Consider the following 16,387-nt stretch of genomic DNA (forward strand, 5'->3'; position numbering starts at 1 on the left):
GGTGAGCTTGCAGATTTTCACTTTGAAGTGAAATATCGACCAGGGACGGTAAATGTGGATGCGGACACGCTATCCAGACAACTATTAGATATTGAGTCATGCACAGAAGAACTTCCAACAGAGACTGTTTTGGCCAAACAGCGAGATGTTGCTTATGTTGTGTTGATGGACCTGTCAGAGAATGCCGCCACATGACAGAGCTGTTCACCGGAATTGCTCCCTGGCATAAACAGAGATGATCTTGTGAGATCTCAGAGAGACGATCCAACCATTGGTGAAGTCATTAAACTGAATAAACCAGCAACATCTTGTCAAGTAATATGAAGAAAAGTGTTACTGGCCTTGCAAAGAAGCTGTTATATGAATGGGAAAAACTCCACATTAAGAATGGCCTACTGTATAGAAAAACCAACTTGAGAGATCAACTGGTTTTGCCCCCAACGTACCAACCCGTGGTAATGAGACATCTTCTTGATGATATGGGGCATCTTGGCACAGAAAGGGCTTTGGGTCTTGCTCGGGACCGTTTTTATTGGCCATATATGAAACGTGATATTGAGACCTATGTGACCCGAAAATGTCCCTGCATTAACCCTTGTGTGGTGTTCGGGTCTGTGTGACCCGTTTTCATTATTTATTAAAATAAAAATGATACAATGAATTAATTTTTCAAACTGAAACTCACTGGCTTTGGCTCATAGGAACATCTATCAGAATACATATTTAAGAATCACACACCGTTCACCCCCCCTACACATTTCTATTACATATAAGATGTCCGCGTCCCCTGGACCCGGGGCCAATAGAAGTGTGGAAATTGATGTTCTGTGTACCATACACACACACAGAGCATGGCTAGATTGGGGGAAGACAGAGCTACACAGGACATCAAAGGGTCAAATGTGCCAGAAAATGAGACCTTCTGACCTTGTGTGGGAACCGCAGGTACAGAAACATAAAAGCGCAGTTGCCACAATTTTCTCACAAATTTGACCCTTTGACTTACGAGAATGTTTATTTTGTCACTCTATTTGCTACAAATTGGAGGTGGACACTATAATTACAGCTTTGCCAGTGTGGTTTCTTATCGTAACTGATCAAGATGGCCAAAAGGTACTCTGCGCAGGTACTCTGCGAGGGCCCTGGAATTGATTTTGGAAGAGAGAGAAGTTTCTGATAATGATGTAGAGGGAGAGGATTCAGAAAAAGAGGTTTCAGAATTTGAGGATCACATTTCTGAAAATTCAGAATCTGACAGTGACTCTGAAGAAGATGATGAGATTGAGCATCAGCCAGTTCCAAAAAAATGATGCCATCCAAATGACAAAGGCATTTGGATGGCACTTGAACCCAGGGTGGAACCGAGTGAAGCTCCAGAGAAGACGGCTGTTTCTTGTGGATCTGGGAAAGGCACTGGTGAGACCAGAAATCGAAAGAAGAAAGCATATCCCCAGAATCCCTGCCTCTGCAGCCATGGTGAGGAGGATTCAGGAGGAGATGCTGGTGTCCTGTCCACCCAACCTACAGAACCACAATCTGGAGAGCCTGAAGTAAGTGTATGATGCTGTTGCAGTACATGTCTGGCACTCATGTCTCGTGTGCTCTCGTGTGTGAGTGTGTGTGTGAGAGAGACAGAGAGAGAGAGAGAGAGAGAGAGAGAGAGAGAGCGAGAGAGAGAGAGAGAGAGAGAGAGATGTTAGTAAAATTCCTGCTCTTTTCATTATTCTAGGTTGTGAATACCAGCAACAAGAGGAAGCGGTGCAAAGTGTGCAGACCCAAGATGGACAGGAAAACACAATATTAATCTGCAACACACAGAGTAAAGCTCTGCCCCTCATGTGTTGTATAGGCTCGTGGCTAAAGGCCATGTGTTCAATTGGGCTTGTGTGTTGTCTTGACTGATATGTTTACTTTGTTCATGTGTTCTGCTTGTGTTGTGCAATGGTTAAAATTTCAAGTTCAAAGAAATAAAAGTGAATAGTTTTGAAAAACCTTGCTTCACTTGTAAATTTGTTTCCACTCATATCTTGAATGTAATTGATTTTCGTCATTACGTTTTAAATAATAACTTATAAATTTGACCTCACTAAGGTAAAGGGCAAATATTAACAATATATATTGTTTATACTGCTTGTAATTGGGATAAGGTAAACATCTGTTCAGTATTTTAACATAAAGTGTTTGATAGTGATGCATTAAAAGCCACAGAATGCAACGGGTCCATCAGACGCACAAACACTGGCTGAGTAACAACAACATGAACATTACACAAGGGTTAAACAGAAGAAGCCTTTCTCACAAATTAGAGCACCCATGGGGAGCATTACCACCAACTCACCCCGAGAGCTAGTATCGATTGACTACCTGCATCTAGAATCCAGCAAGGGAGGGTTTGAATGTATTTTGGTCGTTGTAGACCATTTCAATAGGTTTGCCCAGGCATATGCTACGAGGGACAAGTCCGGGAAAACTGCTGCCGAGAGACTCTTTGATGATTTCATTCCAAGATTTGGCTACCCCTTGAGACTCCACCATGACCAGGGGAAAGAATTTGCAAATGAGCTCTTCAAAACATTGCAACAGTTGAGCGGAGTGGGTCGCTCTAGAACAACTCCTTACCATCACCAGGGGAACCCAGCAGAGCGATTTAATCGTACCCTGTTACAAATGCTGAGGACCATGAAAGAGAAGGAAAAAGAAAGATGGCGAGACCACCTTCCACAAGTCATCCATGCCTACAACTGTACAAGACACGAGGCAACTGGCTTTTCACCATTCTATTTGATGTATGGACGACAACCTCGTCTGCCTGTGGACATCATACTTGGCTTGTCGGTTGATGAAGATGCCACCACCCCTAAAGGGTACGCTAACAAGTGGGCTGTGAGGATGAAAGAAGCGTACAGGTTGGTGTCTGAGAATAGCCAACAAGCACTATGTACTTACTGTAGTACTAAAGTACTATGATCGTCACATGAAAGGTGTGGTGCTTGCGTCGGGTGACAGGGTTTTAGTACGAAATCTGAGTCAAAGAGGGGGGCCTGGTAAGTTACGATCATACTGGGAAGATACAGTCCATGTGGTGAGAGAGTGAATGGGGGATGGACCAGTGTATAAAGTTGCCCCTGAGACCGGCGGAAGCACAGCACGAACACTACACCGCAATCTACTTCATTTGGTTAATGAACTGCCCGTACTTCTACCTCAACTGTCCCTGGACTCGCGAGAGGGTCGAAAGAGAGGTCCAAAACAAAACACCAATGTTCTTGTAAACAAACCCCGAAGACGACAGGGAGTGGATAAAAGGGAGTCAGGTGTAGAACAGAGTGGATGGAACTCAAACAGTGAGTCTTCTGAGGAAGATGAACCTCGATACTGTCTGAGGATACCAGTCAGGAGGTCACACTCAAACACAGTATAGGGGTAGGGTTCAGAGTAATCAAAATGGGGTGACATCTACTGAGAAGATCGATCATGGCCGAACACTTTTGCAAGAAGTACATTAGTCAATGTCCCTATCTTTGAGAGCACAGCTGGAGCAGAAGGCCAAGATACATGGCAGGAATATCAGAATCTGGACAAGAATATGACCACTTACTGGTTGATCCAACAACCATGGAATGTGAACAAGGGGTTGTGGCTCAAGATGGGTGAAGAAGCTTGTTTTCCATCAGTAAATGTACAACGGAGTGATGAGCCAGTAAGACAGTTTCAAACTCGGACAAGAAAGCCTATTCAGCTCCTCACCTATGACACATTAGGTCAACCTTCTTACCAACCCCAAGCAATGTGTAGTACAGTCACTGTACCAGAGTATCCAGGAAGGTCATTCTGTGGGGGGGGGCAACTTATCCCGTAATGAATCGACCCATGTTTCAACTGGCGTCATATCCCATTCCGCATCAAGACCAACAATACACATACAAAACCCCATTGATTGGCGTACAGTCTGAACGCTTTGCCACTTACGTAACTGGAGTTCAGGAAAAAAAAAAAAAGTTATGATATTTAGAAAATTTTAGGAAGTCATTTCATTTTTTTTTGTCAGGGAGTGTGTGACCCGAAATGTGTGAACACAATTTTTGTTATTAAAAATATATATTATAGTATTCATATTTTTTTAATGTAGATAAGATGCTGGTTGCTTTCATTGGGGGCATGGTTTCGGTAGAGGGGAAACACTTATAGTTAAATTTCTTGAAGTATTTTAAAAATTTAGATATTCTTGTCCTTTCCGTTGTTACGGTCCCATGGCCAGCAGGAGGCGAAGTGGCGCTGTTTGCATCCGTGGACCCTCTTGATTAACAGCGTCGTCAGCACTGATCAGTCTGCTGAGCTGCGCTGTACAGAGTGGAAGCAGGTGTCGCCCCTGATTATTTCTACTGTTTTAAAACAGGTTTGTGAGAGCTCAGAGCTCATCTGGGTGTTATTGAACCTCATGGGTGAATGGTGGAATACAAATATAGTTAATATAGATATGTATGAGCGAATATAAGGTAATAATATTTTTCCCTTTCACGGACGATCCAAGATGGCGCTCCCTATGTGAGTTCAGTGAACATGTGCTTGAGGAAACGTAGTTGTTTAAACTTTGTGGATTTGTTGTTTTGCCTGATGTGATTAGTTATGTTTATATGCAGAATGTTATCCCGTCTTTTCCTCAGACACTTTTCTTTAATTGGTGTGACGTCGAGTATCATGAACAAGGTAGAAGGATCAACATTAACCCTCATTGATTTTCAGGAGAATATGAACCTGTTGTATTATGATGAATGCTTAATGAGTAATTATTATATGATGAGAGGACATCATTATTTTTGTTGTAGTATGTGTGTTGTGTATGATGGTAAGAACAGAGAAATGAATGTTTTGTTGTAATATAAATAATGTCTGACCTGCGCTGTAGGAGTGGAAGCAGGTGTCGCCTCTGATCATTTCTACTGTTTTAAAACAGGCAACTCATCTGTTGCTGGGCCCGGTAACTGAGACCTGTAACATATGCACTGTTCACTCTCTGCTCAGGGATGCCTGAGAACATGAAAATTTAACCTGACTTCACAGCAGAAGCCGTCATTCTAGTAGCTGCAGAACTAATTCAACCTCAGAACTAATTCAAATGGTTTCAGAGAGTTGTCAAGGTTTCTATCTTTGTTGGTCTGAAAACTCCAGTGCCTCCGGCTGAAAACGTGTTTTCTGCACTGACTGCTTAGAGGGGTGACTTAGAACATGAGAATTTCACCTACACCTATAGGTAAAACACTCTTTCCAGTATATTCAACACTAAACCTCTACGAATAGGGCGCTGCGACTGGCCTACAAGCAGTCGAACCGTTCCACATTTCCTTCTTCCAAGCCATGGGATCAGTTTGACGAGAGCCAGGCGCTGCTATGAGGTGGATCTGTAGACTGTGTTCCCAGAGTTGGCTGCGTTCCGTATGGTGGAGTCAGGTTCCCGCTTGATCTTCTCCTGTGCCTCATGTCATTCGCCGCCGTCGTATCGAAGTTGAGCTCTCTCTCCACCGGAAGCTCAAGAATCATCCCACTTCACTAACGGCCTGCTGGCGTTGGATGGCGAGACTACACACAGATCACGACCGCATGTTGTCTGCCCACAATTGGAAGAAATCTGGACTATTCCCGGTGCGGTTCTGACACTCCACTGGCACTAGCACCACACGTGGTCAGGTACAGAGCTTACTGCATCGGTGGAGGGTTTGGATTTGTGGAGCTGTGTTCCCTCTCACTCAGAAGTCGTGCGCGATTTGCGATTTGCGATGCCCTCGCCCCTGGAGCTCGACTTCTCCCCTGAGAAGTGACCATCGTAACATCGCAGTGGAATCGTGTCAACGCTGTCCGCAACCAGCACATAGCGCTTGAGAACATCATTGCGCTCTTTATGAGCTCCGTGGACAGACTCATCCATCGCAGAACCTCTCTCACTCCACCAGAGATTTTGGAGATTCAACAGTCCGTCGGCGTGGTGCTCTGCTTGCGGTGCCTCCTCCACACACTGCCGCCGCCCGGGTGGAACACTGTCGCTGGTCGAAGGGGCGGGGTAAGCTCAGCCATCTGGATCATAGCCGCACTGATCCTCGCAGCTCCTCTTGGAGAAACCAGTCGGCTGCTCTCACCTCTGCTCCCTCTAAACGCGTACGAATAAATCTTTCTATGTAAAAGAATGCATCTGTACCAAAATCTAACTTGAATAAAAAAGAAGATGCATTACATTGGTATCGGGTCTGTTTCCTCTCTGCCCAAAATTAGGGTTTATCAGCGCCAAGTTCACCTCCAGTTCCAGTCAGTGCGAACTCCGGCTTCAAAAATGTGTTTTTGTTTGACATCGTCTCAGGAGACGGGGAAGTTTCTGGACCCAAGAAGTTATGTTTTTCCTTAGCTTCTCCACAATAAGAAGCATAGGCGTCAAATAACTATTTCCCGTCTCTCCCGTCTCGTTCTAGTCAAAAGTCAGGGGAGTTTCAATTCATGCCATTAACTCTTGTTATTCCTCAGACTCACCAGTGTTTAGCAGGGGTCGCCACAGGACCGTGAAATCCACCTCTTCAGAGGATCTACTACCACCACTACTACATCTACTACTACTACGACCTACTCTTTTCTCAGCTCCCTCACGCAATGTCTGATGCAATGTCTGTGTGTGATTCTGTTCTCTGCATCCCTCCAAACCTCTCTGAGGTAAGCAGGACATCGTCCTACCTAGTCATCTCTTTCTGAGAATGGGCCGGTCCCTCGGGTGTCCATCTCGGAAGAATTGCAGTGTCAGATCAAGGTACACTGCAAGTTTGGTGGCCCTACTTCCTCTGATGGCTCAGCTGACAAAAGCAATTCTGTTTTTGAACAACCAGCGGGACTTGAAGTGCCCAGAGGAGTGGGCGCTGTGCACCGACGACCCTGTCATCCTTGACCCTCCCGCGAGGCCGGGTCCTCTCCTGTGCTCAGGTCGCCTGTCTTGAAAGAGTATCTTCTGAATTGAAAGCGCCTGTCTCCTCACCTGCCCATATGGATCGAGAAGATATTTGGTCATTGACACTTCTTTAAATTTCACAGTCAACCCCGAGGTTCTGCGACACCACGTGGACCTGGGTGAACTCAGAGAACCAGCAGTCATGTCTGATGGAGGAGAACTGCGCTCTCCTGTCAAAGGAAGTAATTGAACGAGTGCCAAAGCGATCCAGATACGCTGGGTTTTACTCCAGGTACTTTCTGGCTCCCAAAAAGACAGAGTGGAGACCTGTTCTGCACCTCAGTCTCCTCAACCAATTCATCACCCGACGGCGGTTCCGAAGTACCAGGAGACTCCTGGATTGCCTCTGAGTGTGAGAGTGGAAGACCTCCATAGATCTTGCAGACGCCTACTTCCACAACACGGTCTCTATTGTCTTGTGCCTCGCACCTTCACCAAGTGCGTGAAGGCGGGGCTCGAACCACTAAGGAGACGGGGTCTGCGGATTCTGACGTACTTGGACTGCTGGTTGATTCTAGCCAGGTCCAAACAGGAGTCATGAGCACATACCAACTTGGTGTTGGACCACATCGTGCTATTGAGGCAGCAGCCCACGCCTTGGTCTGGCTGGGTCTGCTCAACATGCGGGGTCTCCAGAAGTGGTTTGGCCTGTGGGTGGCTCTCCCTGGTGGTAAGAAGGGGCAGGCACTGTCCCCTCACAGGTTGTCACATTGGCTTAGAATTGCCATCATGAAAGCCTATGAGACTGCAAAAAAACAGGCACCGGACTCCCAGAGAGCACACTCGACGAGATGCCTGGCAACATCTGTGGCTGCTTTCAAGGGAGTATCTCATGTCTCATGTCATTCTGTCTTCAGGAGCAGCCGAACCCTGCAAACAGTCGGCCCTCATTCACTGCACTGGCTCTGGGACACTAGTATCTGCTTCATTACAGTGCTGTGCAGTGAGCAGCGTCCCGAGATCCACCGGATTCCTGCACAACTGTTTATTCATTTGTGAATAAACTCCCTCTTTCTTGCTCAGCTCAGACTAGAAACCTGACTGTAGCTGCTCAGTAAATGTTTTCTCTATAGGTTTGGAGGATTGTTAATGCCACATTCTATTTCAGCCGTATAGTGGCTAAAAGAGGCCAACTCAGTTCCTGCTGATCCAGAGTGTAGGGTACACACCATATATGAGGGGTTGTTAACGCCACCTTCTATATCAGCTTAAGGTAGCAAAGGCGAGGCAGCAGCTCCTGCCACCCAGAGTGTAAAATTACACTCTATGTATGAGCGGTTGTTAAAGCTACATCTTCACAACCCTTTCATTAATTCATTCACGCTGGATAGACCCCGGGCGTGGCGGTTGCATAGGAAATCTCATAGGCCGGTCCCGTGTGAGGCCCTGGCTATCCGAGATATCGACAGGACCATGGGCACACCACCTTCTGTCATACCAAAGCAACATCGCCGGTGACATTGCAGGCGGTTCAGTGCAGTAAAACGTGCATCTGCTTGAAGGCCGTCTAGCAAAGGAGCCAGCGGTGCAAGTTAGACGTCCGGTATGGATGGCCATGGTAATTGCACATGGTTCTCAGGTCAGGCCACATTGCAAGGCTGGGGGTTAAGCGTTGTGGTCAAGATGACCTCATAGGTGTTCCAGAGTCCCGGGAGGTGTTCTGGACTGCGTAACTCTGCCACCTGTGCTCACACACACACTCACACAAGGGTGTGCTGCAACCTGTTCATGTCCTGCAAACAGTCCTGCAGCAGGGGCCAGAAATGATGAGGGGACCGCCTATCCTGGGGCGTCCCCTCAAAGCATGTCTACTTCAAGGCTAGCAGTTGGTCCAAAATGCTAAATCACCCTCAACACTCAAAGCATGTAATGCTAAATGGGTGGAGACTTCTGTCCGTTGGGTAAACATCCTCTGCTAGTCCAGTTCATGCAGGGATTTCGAAGACTCAGACCCACCTCTGGACTCATCTGCCCCTATTGGGATCTTCAATTGGTATTAACGTCTCTCTGTGAAGCTCCCTTCGAACCACTTGATGAGGCTCCTTTGGAACTGGTGGCTTAGAAAGCAGCTCTCTTCCTGGGCCTGGCCTCCCTCAGGAGGCTTTGGAGAACTATGTGCCTTCTCGATTAGTCTTTTTTCCCAAATTTATTTGTGCCTCTTCTGAGGTCAGGAATTTTTCAGTGAAGGCTTTCTGTCCTTCCCCCCACCTGGATGAGAACCACTGGCGCTTGCACCAGGTGTGTCCTGTGAGTGCACTGAGAGCATATCAGAATGGAGTCAAGGCCTTGAGGAAAACAGAGAAGCTGTGGGTGGCTCTGGCAGGTGTTAAAAAGGGGCAACGTCCATAGCTGCCTTCAGAGGGGTTTCTGCCAAGCAGCCTTCTCGGCTACCGCCTCATCTTTTGCAGATTTCTATTTGTCTGACGTAGCAACTTCTTCTTTGCCTCACGTTGTCCTGTTTACAGGTGCTTCCAGCAGCTCTGGACAATAAATGAGAGAATTGCTCTCTTCGGCAGTGCTTCGTCATGGGCCAAACGTGTCTCCGCTGGTGAGTTCTCCCTCCAAATATGGACGTTATTAGTGCCTAGTTCTTCCACGTTGGGCTCAAACTAGTGCTCTGGCCATGGGATGGCGTCAGGTTCCCCTGTGTAGTCGCCGGAGCAGGGAAGCACCTGATTTGGCAACAAGAGGGCCCCAGGGGGACACCCAGACCCACTGTATGGAGGGTTATTCGTGCCACTTCACTACATTCCGACTAACAACATTTTGCCCGACCTTGGGGGTGAGGTCTAGACGTCAAGTTGGCCGGACTGGCGTGAGACATGGCATTTGGAGATAGCAGCAGGTCTCTTGGCACGCCTCCCCTCTGTGATTAGAGACAGGCCACCGGTGAATCTTCACCTACTTTGTTGACGCTTCTCCTGCGCACGTATCCGCAGTGTTGCCCCCCACGCAAGGTCCAGTTGCAATCCTTAAGGCATCTGGACGTTGTTGTTCTGTCCTGTTTGCACTCCGCATGGTTTATCTCAGGTCAGTCTATGTGGTGAGGATTCTCTCTCCACCTAGTCAAGTTGACCTGCCTTGCGAACCTGGAGTTACGAGCGGATCCCCGGCTAGCGCATCTCCACATTAGCCTAAGGTTCTCCCATCTCTGGGAGAAGCGACGGAGCAATCCAGCTGGGTCACACAAGGTTCCTGGTGGGGGTGCATCCATCGCCATGTGGTCTCCTCTTCTCCACGGTCAAGTTCTTGGTCAGTGAGACAGACCAGCAGGCGAAGCGAGGGCTTTGCCTCCTGATCTCAATATTCCTTCCATTTCTGCGACACTCGGACTACGGTCAAAGAGAGATGGAAATAAGGAACGATTGAAAGCAGATAAAGAGCAGATAAAGGTGTTTGGCGATCCGGAACCCACCTTATCTCAGACTGAAAAAGCGTTTTCTGCATTGTGCCATAACTTCTCAGGGAAGCTTCAGAACATGACATTTTCACATCCCACTATAGCAGAAAGGGTCTTTCTAGTGGTTGCAGCACAAATCTATGCTGTCTGAACTGTTTTTAGAGGGTTATCAACAATTTTATTTTTGCCGGTCCCAAACCCACTTTCTCTTCGGACGAAAACGCGTTTTACGCACTGTTCACTCACTGGACAGCGATGCCCCAGAAGATGAAATTTTCACCTGAAACTTTAGCAGAAACGGTATTTCTACAAGGTGCAGAACTAACTCAACCTGTCTAAAGTGATTTCAGAGAGTTAACATTTTTATTTATGTTGGTCTGTAAACCACCTTTTCTTTGGCTGAAAACGGATTTTATGCACTGTTCACTCACTGCTCATGAAAATTTCACCTACCACTATAGCAGAAAAGATATTTGTACAAGGTCCAGAACGAACTCAACCTGTCAACATTTTTACTTGTGTCGTTCTGTAAACTACCTTTCCTTTGGCTGAAAACGTGTTTTATGCACTGTTCACTCACTGCTCAGGGATGCCTCACAACATGAAAATTTCACCTGCAACTATAGGAAAAGCACTCTTTCAAGTATATTCAACACTAAACGTACATTTCAGTACTTTTTTTAGACTTTTTCTGAGCGATGCCTCAGAACATGAAAATTTCACCTATACTATAGCAGAATCTGCTATAGTCTTTCTAGTAGCTGCAGAACTAATTCAACCTCTCCTAAGTGGTTTCAATGAGTTATCAACATTTTAATGTTTGTTGGTCTGAAAACCACTGTCCCTCGGGAGAAAAAGCATTTTCTGCACTGTTCACTGACTGATCAGAATCGCCTGAGAACAGTGAAAATATCAAGTGTAAATATAGCAAAAACACCATTTCTAGTATATTCAGCACTAAATAAAACTTTCTGAACTGTTTTCAAAGCGTTTTTAGCATTTTATATTTTGAAAACGGCATTCAGTGCACTGTTCAAACACTGCCCAGGTGTGACTCAGAACATGAAAATTTCAACTGCAACAATACGAAAAACACTCTTTCTAGTGTATATAGCACTAAATGTACCTTTCTGAACTGTTTATCAGTGGGTTATCAACCTCAGAACATGACAATTTTACCTGCCAATATTAGCAGAAAGGGTGTTTTGAGAGGGTGCAGAACTAATTCAACCTGTCTAAGGTGGTTTCAGAGAGTTAGCAACATTTTTATTTTTATTTGTGTCGGTCTGAAAACCACCTTTTCTTGAGCTGAATACGCATTTTCTGCTCTCTTCACTCACTGCTCAGGGATTACTCACAACATGAAAATTTCACCTGCAACTATAGGATAAACACTCTTTTTAGAATATTCAACACTAAACCTACATTTCTGAACGATATCTCAGGCGGTTCACTTTTTTTTTTCTGGTCTGAAACCCAGCTTTTGACGGGTTGAAAAGGCGTTTTCTGGACTGTTCACTGACTGATCTGAATAGTCTCTGAACATGAAAATATCATGTACAACTATAGGAAAAACAGCCTTTCCAGTGTGACGCCCACTTATGTGTGTTCACAGAGTGTGTGTTAGATGTCATTTAATTGTTCAACATGGAGTTGATTAACCGGCAGGTATATAATTAGGTCAGTAGAGGGCAGGATAGGACAGAGGTTGGGCATTGAAGCTGTGTGGGTAAATAGGAAGTGACTCTTTTTTCATTACTTTACTCACCATCGACAAATGTGGAAGCCTCGCGTGAATCTGTCCACATTTTGTTTCAGGTTAATTGATTATATGGTTGTCATATCACAATATAGTTTTTTGTGATTGCATTGTACAGTAGTTTTGTCGACCAAAGTGGCTTCAGGAGAGTGCAAGGACCGTGTTTTGTTGCATGAAAGCGAATAATTACATTTCACTGAGGTCCTGGTTCAACCGTTTAAACGAGAAAATCGAATGTCATCTATACATCATCTATACAAATACTCATCACATCTGTGACACTGCAGTCCTGAGTTTCAAACAAGATAAATATGATATTACTGGATGTAAGGCAGTAAAATTAATTTTTTTGCAAAATGTTTAAAAGAATAATTTACAGTCATAAGAATCAACTGTTTATATTGTACAAAAACTGTATCATTTAAATGTAAAATCAGAGCGAAATACATGTCATGTTCTACTTTTATTTGAATTGTTTGATAAAAACAGATGGAAATGTGAATTGCAAACCTCATTGACATGATTTAAAAAGACAGCTTGTTGAGCAGATGTGATCTGCAGCAGCAGGGTCATTAGCACATCTTGTTTACTTCTCATTCGGTTGACAGCAGCATTTCCTGCCTATGGGACTGTGGATTTCCGGTCAGCAGACCCCACGCCCAACACAAATGAAGCTCCATCCATCAACATGTAGAAACGCCGGAGGGAAATAAGTGCAGATGGAAACTTCTCCCACAAACTACTGCTTCATGTTTTCCATTGACAATGTGCCAACGTCGCTGTGATGCAAGCTAGGTCGGCCGCGCCATGGGCCTCATCACTGGGGGCCCAAAAACGCAGTTTATCTCCATGCTGCCTCCCAAGTCATGAGACAAGAGACGCTTAAAAGGGCCACTGTGGAGCAGCCAGTAAATGATGTGTTTCATGGGTGGTTTTTGAAGAGTTGATTAACCGGCAGGTATATAATTCGGTCAGTAGAGGGCAGGAGAGGACAGAGGTTGGGCATTGAAGATGTGTGGGTAAATAGGAAGTGACACTTTTTTTCATTACTTATCTCACCATCGATAAATGTGGAAGCCTCCCGTGACTCTGTCCACATTTAGTTTCAGGTTAGTCAAATCCCTTTGTTTCTAATGTTTGTCCTCTTGGGATTGACTGATTTGGGGTCTCGGTGTGTGGATGGTGATGTGGTTTTTGAGTATACTGTTTTTCCTTCGTACTTTGAGTTCGCTCTGTGTGGATGTGGCGCTTGTAAGCTAATACTGACAACCTACGTTGACATGGCACGGGTGATTGAGTTGTGTGGAGTTCGGTTTGCTTGTGGTGAATAACGGTGTTTGGTGAAAAGTAAAGTTTTATTATTTCTCAACACTAGCCAAAAGGTTTAATGGCAGAATTATACATTCAGATGAAAAGCAATTATGCATGTGGTTCATGATATCTGACAGTTGTTGTATGACAAAGTGAGATGTTTGTGAGTGATGTTTCAGAAAGAGATCTAATTGTGGTGTGGGTTACCACAATGAAAAAAAAGAATCCCTTGGATTACTTGGATCTCACCATCGACACATGTGGAAGCCTTGTGTGACTCTGTCCGCATTTTGTTTCAGACGGCGTTCTACTGACCACATTGAGACACCACTTTTTAACTGTAGACAAGGTCACAGTATTCAAACCTGTTACAGATGCATAGTTTTAGATCCAAAGTTTTCTTCCTAATCTTTTGGAGGGACCGACTGGTCTCTCCAAAAGGAGCAGCGACAATCAGCACGGCTATGATTTGGATGGTTGGGGTCACCCCGCCCCTTCGACCAGCGACGGTGTTCCCCCCCGGACAGCGGCTGTGTGTGGAGTAGGCGTCATGAGCGGAGCACCACGCTGACGGACTGTTGAAAAGAAAAAAAATTTCTGGTCGAGTGAGAGAGGTTCTGCGATGGATGAGCCGGTCCACGGAGCTCATAAAGAGCGCGATGATGTTCTCAAGCGCTGTGAGCTGGTTGCCGACGGCGTGCACACCATTCCACTGCGGTATGGTGGCTCTGTCAGAGGTGGGTGGGATGGTCCCTCCTCACGGGGGAGGTCGAGATTCCGGGGCGAACGCATCAGGCATCGTGCATGACGGCTGAGTGAGCGGGAACGCCGCGCTGCCAATCCAAACCCTCCATGTGGCAGTAAGCTCTGTACCTGACCAAGTGTGGTCCGAGTGCCAGTGGAGTGTCAGAACCGCGCCGGGAATAGTCCAGATTTCTTCCAGTTGAGGGCAGACAACATGCGGTCGTGATCTGTGTGTAGTCTCGCCATCCAACGCCAGCAGGCCGTTAGTGAAGAGGGATGATTCTTGAGCTGCCGGTGGAGAGAGAGCTCAACTTCGATACGACGGCGGCGGATGACATGAGGCGCAGGAGAAGATCAAGCGGGAACCTGACTCCACCATACGGAATGCAGCCAACTCTGGGAACACAGTCTCCAGATCCACCTCATAGCAGCGCCTGGCTCTCGTCAAACTCATCCCATGGCTTGGAAGAAGGAAATGTGCAACGGTTCGACTGCTTGTAGGCCAGTCGCAGCGTCCTATTCGCAGACGTTTAGTGTTGAATATACTAGAAATCGTTTTTTCGCTCTCGTTGCAGGTGAAACTTTCATGTTCTGAGGGATCGCTGAGCAGTGAGTGAACAATGCAGAAAACAGGTTTTCTGCCCGAGGGACCTGTAGCTTTCAGACCATCACACATAAAAATGTTGATCAGTCTCTGAAACCACTTCGGAGACATTGAATTTGTTCTGCAGCTACTAGAAAGACCCCTTCTGCTAAGTTGGTGTGCGCTCATGACTCCTGTTTGGACTCAACCAGTAGTCCAAGTATGTCATAATCCGCAGACTCTGTCTCCTTAGTAAGTCGAGCCACTCCTCCATGCACTTGGCGAAAAAACGAGGCCCTAGACATTAGAGACCGTGTTGTGGAAGTAGACATCTGCAAGATCTATGGAGGTCATCCACTCTGACACTATGATTCACTCCAGGAATCTGCTGGTAGTCTGGAACCGGTGTCTGGTCATGAATTGGTTGAGGAGACTGAGATCCAGAACAGGTCTCCACTCTCCTGTCTTCTTGGGTTCCAGAAAGAACCCGCCGTAAAACCCAGTGTAGGAGGATCGCTTTGGCACTAGCTAGATTATTTCCTTTGACAGGAATCGCGGTCCTCCTCCATCAGACATGACTGCTTGTTTTCTGAGTTCACTCAGGTCCATGTGGTGACGCAAAACCTGGGGGTTGACTGTGAATCTGAAGGGCGTGTCAATGACTGTTTATTTTCCTGATCCATATGGGGAGGTGAGGAGAGAGGTGCCCTGAGCACAGGAGCGGACCTGGCCTCCAGGGCGGGTCTAGGATGAAAGGGTCGTCGGTGCTCAGCGCCCACTCCTCTGGGGACTTCAAGTCCCACTGGTTCTTCAAAAACAGACTCGCTTTTGTCATCTGAGCCGTCAGAGGAATTCGGTTCCCCAAACTTGCAGTTTACCTTGATCTGACACTGCAATTCTCCTAAGATGGAGACCCCAGGGACTGGCCCAATCATCCTCAGAAAGAGATGACTCTGGAGATGACGATGTCCTGCTTGCCTCTGAGAGGTTTGGAGGGCTGCAGAGAACAGAATCACAGACAGACATCGCATCAGACATCGCACAAGGGAGCTGAGAACAGAGCAGGTCTGGCACGCAGCGCCTACTGAGTGATACTCCGAAGTGGTGGCTTTCGCGGTCCTGTGGCGACCCCTGCTGGAAACTGGCGAGTCTGAGGAATAAGAAGAGTCAATAGCTGAATTGAAACTCCCCTGACTTTTGACTTGCACCGGGTTCTGTTGTGAGACGGGAAAGAGTTATTTGACGCCTGTCCTTCTTATTGTGGCGAAGCTGAGGAAAAACATAACTTCTTGGCTCCAGAAACTTCCCCACGACCGTTCTGGCGTCAGAGATAAAGAGGCAGAGAGACTGTTACTATACTGCTCGGTCTCCTGAGACGATGTCAAACAAAAACAAATTTTTGAAGCCAGAGTTTGGACTGACTGGAACCGGAAGAGAACTTGGCGGCTAATAAACCCTAATTTTGGTCAGAGAAGAAACAGACCCGATACCAAATTAATGCATCTTATTTTTTTTCAAGTTAGACTTTGGTTTAGATGCATACTTTTACATACAAAGTTCTTCCTACGCTTTTGGAGGGAGCAGAGGTGAGAGCAACCGACTGGTCTC

This window comes from Synchiropus splendidus, chromosome 2, assembly GCF_027744825.2.
Source record: "Synchiropus splendidus isolate RoL2022-P1 chromosome 2, RoL_Sspl_1.0, whole genome shotgun sequence".
Lineage (NCBI taxonomy): Eukaryota > Metazoa > Chordata > Actinopteri > Syngnathiformes > Callionymidae > Synchiropus > Synchiropus splendidus.